The sequence below is a fragment of the Hippopotamus amphibius genome, chromosome 1 (assembly GCF_030028045.1).
Source record: "Hippopotamus amphibius kiboko isolate mHipAmp2 chromosome 1, mHipAmp2.hap2, whole genome shotgun sequence".
Classification (NCBI taxonomy): Eukaryota; Metazoa; Chordata; class Mammalia; order Artiodactyla; family Hippopotamidae; genus Hippopotamus; species Hippopotamus amphibius.
Window position 1 is genome coordinate 235241314 of NC_080186.1, and position 4893 is coordinate 235246206.

At 38.9% G+C, this 4893-nt stretch overlaps 1 pseudogene; it reads right to left on the reverse strand.

Annotated features, from left to right (window-relative positions):
* Nucleotides 1-1018: 1018 nt before the first annotated feature.
* Nucleotides 1019-3422, reverse strand: LOC130844369 (quinone oxidoreductase-like; annotated as a pseudogene).
* Nucleotides 3423-4893: the final 1471 nt, after the last annotated feature.

Below are 4893 nucleotides of genomic sequence, written 5' to 3' on the forward strand. Positions count from 1 at the left end.
ACCAACAGTGTAGGAGAGTTCCCTTTTCTCCACATCCTTGTCAACGTTTGTTATTTGCGATTTTTTTTCTTAATGTGTAAATTCATTTATTAATTTAAATAAAAATATATGATCAACACCATACAAACAGATAATTCTAAATCTGCTTTGAAGCTGAATCATCAATAAGTATCTATTTGGAAACTATACACCTAGTGCCGTATTATATCAAAAATAAGGCTGCTGTCCTCACAGAATATAAGGATCATTGGCAATCAATCATTAACCTAGTGAATGTCATAATATATTGGGGAATGTTGGAAAACTAACAAATTTCTCTGGACGTCACTTATGTTGCCCTTCTGACAGACTTATAGATCTAGACGAGCTTAGTTTGGAAAAGAAGTCTCATTTAGTCCAGAAAATCTTCAGAGTCCAATGTAGTTCTGGGCTAATCAGAGACTAAAGAATCTTTATAAGGTTCTTTTTTTTTTTTTTTTTACGATTTTTTGATGTGGACCATTTTTAAAGTCTTTATTGAATTTCTTACAACACTGGTTCTGTTTTATGTTTTGGTTTTTTGGCCCCGAGTTTTGTGGGATCCTAGCTCCCTGACCAGGGAACGAACCTGCACCCGCTGCGTTAGAAGGCCAAGTCTCAACCACTGGACCACCAGGGAAATCCCTATAAGGTTCTTATAAGGAAGTAGGCTTGGGAATCAAGCAGTCTTATTCTGAATTAGAGTGTTTTAGTCAAAGGTATGGAATCAACAATCAAGTAACAGTTACGGATTTCTGTAATGTCCTCCAATGCCAAGTGACCACTAATATTCTGTTTCCTACTATGCTGATTCCTTGATGAGGGGCAGAAAGCATAAATAACACTGCCAGCTATAAAATAAACTGCACTCCAATGTCTATGATCACTAAAGATAAATTTTTTTTTAATATAAGAAACTCACTGAATCAAATGAATGCTAATTAAAGCCAACGCAGTGTACGTAACACTGAGGTAAGAAAGCTCTAATTACGTAGGAAATCTATGGAAGGATTAATCCGTTTAAGAGAAGAATCATTTTTCCAGTAGCCCCACTGCTATGAATGATATCTTCATGAGCCTGGGCCAGCTTCTCCAGTGGATACTAGGGACCTATTACTGGTCTCCACCAACCAACTTCCATTCCGGCTTGAAGGGCTGCTGCAGACTGCTGAAATTCCTCCTTGGTGGATGAATAGAGAGCAACTCCTATTATGCTAGGTTCCTTTGCCATGGTGTCCCGTGGGTTTATTTCAGTAGGACCTCTGCTGCCAACAACTATTACTCACCGTCCATGTGACAAGAGATTCAAATCTTTGCTGAGATTTACATTAGCTAACATTTCAATAATCACATCAACTCCTTTTTCACCCACAGATTTCTTAATTTTATCAATATAATTAGCGTCTTTGTGTTTAAACACTTCGTGGGCTCCATTTTGCAAAACAATCTTTTGTCCTTCCTCAGTACCAGCTGTGCCCCAAACCTTTAAGCCATAAGCTCTAGCAATTTGGCACGCTGCTATTCCAACTCCTCCACTAGCCCCATGAACCAGAACACTTTCTCCAGCTTTCACACGGGCCCTGTGGAGCAGAGCTCGATAAGCAGTAAAATACGGGATCCGGAGGGCAGCCCCTTGTTTAAAGTCCAGCTTTTCTGGCAGCGTGTAAACAGTGTGATCGGCTGCCAGGCATACCCTGCGTAGCCCCCAGAGATCGTGCTGGTAGTGAAAACTCTGTCTTGAAAGCAGATACACTCTCTCCAACAGCTTCTATTATCCCAGCCACACCTGAGCCAGGAGTATAGGGCAGAAGTGGCTTTCTACTGTAAGTACCAGCACAAATATATGCGTCCACTGGGTTTATACCACATCCTTGGGCTTTGATTAGAACCTGATGGTCTTTCAGAATTAGCATGGCAACACGTGACTGGAGTTTCAGCATTTCTGGTCCACCAAATTCAAAAACTCTAATAGTTCGCATCAACTTCCGTCCAGTCTCCGTGGTGACCTAGATATCGGTTCTAGAGTGGGAAATCAAAACCTGTGAGCGCGCCCTCAGGTTCTACAGGAAAAGGGGCTGCGATCTTTTTGATTATAGCCTTTCCGACTAGCGTGAGGTGATATCTTATTGTGGTTTTAATTTGCATTTCCCTGATGATTAACGATGCTGAACATTTTTTCATGTGCCTGTTGGCAATCTGCATGTCCTCTTTGGAAAAAATATCTATTCAGTTCTTCTGCCCATTTTTTAATTGGATTGTTTGTTTTTTTTGATGAGTTTTGTGAGCTGTTTATGTATTTTGGATATTAACCCCTTATCATCATATCATTAGCAAATATTTTCTCCCATTCTGTAGGTTGTCTTTTCATTTTGTTATGGTTTCCTTTGCTGTGCAAAAGCTTTTATGTTTAATTAGGTCCCATTTGTTTATTTTTGCTTTTATTTCCTTTGCTTTAGGAGACAGTTCCAAAAAAGTATTGCTATGATCTGTGTCAAAGAGTGTTCTGCCTATGTTTTCTGCTAGGAGTTTTATGATTTCTGGTCTTACGTTCAGGTCTTTAATCTGTTTTGGGTTTATTTTTGTATATGGTGTGAGGGAATGTTCTAATTTTACTCTTTTTCATGTAGATGTCTAGCTTTCCCAGCACCACTTATTGAAGAGACTTGTTTTCCTCCATTGTATATTCTTGCCTCCTTTGTCATAGATCGATTGACCCTGAGTGTGGGTTTATTTCTGGGCTCTGTATTCTGTTACATTGATCTACGTGTCTGTTGTAACACACAACATTTTGGTTGCGTTTCTTCTTAAAATCAGATGAAAAAGAAGATACTTTAGAGACAATATTGTCAATCCTCAAACCTGACAGTGTCATCTAATATATCTCCATTATTCCAAAATGAAGCAAGAAAGTCCTAAAAATGATTTCTGAAACAGAGTAAAATTTCATTTTTAAAAAAAGGAATGCCATGCAATATTTGGGATAAACGTAGAAGGTCACAAAATCAAATAGCATGCTTCCCTCTGCGAGAACAAGGAATCATTGCCCTGAACTAATGAGGAGGTAGCTTGGTTAACAAAAATATTTGGGCTTATTTTGGCTTGATTTAGGACCTCAGAAATACCATGCTAACATGGGAATCATTTTGAAGATGATTTGGGTATTTAAAATTGCTCACTGAATGACTTTAATCCCTTCTGATGAGAGATTTCACTACATCTGAGACAAGCTTGATTTTGTTAAACTTCTCAGGCCCGTGTTTGGCCACATTAACCTGAGAGCATGATTAGAGTTAGAAAAGTGACTCTGTTGAAGATGTCACCTTCCCACTGAACCACATCTGCAGCTCCCCATGTGTCTCTGGATCACATCTGTTCACTGACAGTGGTCCAACCAATGTCCTCATTCACTCACACGCAACATCAATGAAGGTTGCATGCATGTTCTGACAGTACATGTTGACCCCAAACATAAGTTGTTCTGTTAGCCTTGAAGTCCATTCAAAAGCAGCCTGGATTCTGTCTACTCACCTCTGTTCCTACCCTGAAGCTTTAACTTCATGGTGGTAGGAAAAACAAATACTGCAGTACACTTTGATTTTCAGATTTCAGGGAGGGCTGAAATAATAAAGTTTATCTTTCTAGCAAATTAAGTTACTTTGGTACAGAAGTAAAATTTACTGGTTAAAATTAAAAGTATTTCTTTCTTCAAAATGCTGGAGAGGGTGTGGAGAAAAGGGAACCCTCCTGCACTGTTGGTGGGAATGTAAATTGATACAGCCACTGTGGAGAACAGTATGGAGGTTTCTTAAAAAACTAAAAATAGAGCTACCATATGACCCAGCAATCCCACTACTGGGCATATACCCGGGGAAAACCATAATTCAAAAAGATACATGTACCTCAATGTTCATTGCAGCATTATTTACAATAGCCAGGACATGGAAGCAACCTAAATATCTATCAGCAGATGAATGGATAAAGAAGATGTGGCAGGGTATATACAATGGACTATTACTCAGCCATATAAAGGAATGAAATTGAGCTATTTGCAGTGAGGTGGATGGACCTAGAGTCTGTCATACAGCGTGAAGTAAATCAGAAAGAGAAAAACAAATACCATATGCAAACACATACATGCGGAATCTAGAAAAATGGTACTGATGAACCTAGTGGCAGGGCAGGAATAGAGATGCAGATGTAGAGAACAGACTTGAGGACACGGGTGGGAGGGGGAAGGGGAAGGTGGGACGTACTGAGAGAGTAGCATTGACATATGCACACTACCAAATGTAAAATAGATGGCTAGTGGGAAGCTGCTATAGAGCACAGGGAGATCAGCTCGATGCTTTGCGAAGACCTAAAAGGGTGGGATAGGGAGGGTGGGAGGGAGGCTCAAGAGGGAGGGGATATAGGGATATATGTATACATGTGGCTGATTCACTTTGTTGTACAGCAGAAACTAACAAAATACTTTAAAGTAATTATACTCCAGTAAAGATGAAAACAAAAAAAGGACTCAAAAAAAATGTATAAATGTACATTTCTCCATACTTTTTCCCCCACCAATCCTTGACACCCACAGAGTTAATTTTTTTTTTTAATAAAAGAGGAGCTTGGGAGGTTTAAAAAAATGAGTGTGAGATATTGCCTCAGTTGATCTCAGCATATTTTATACGGAAAGGATATAGGAGTGTTTGAATGATGATAGATATAGAATCCTACCCTTATCCTCAAATGAATAGTTTGTTTAATGTGTTTTTCTTTATGATGGCTAAAAATAAGATTATGCCTTTTCCTTTTAAGACTGGCACAAATTTTCTCTTCTTTGGTAACTTTTTCTAGTTTCAAAAGTTAGCTTTTCAAAATTGATACCAA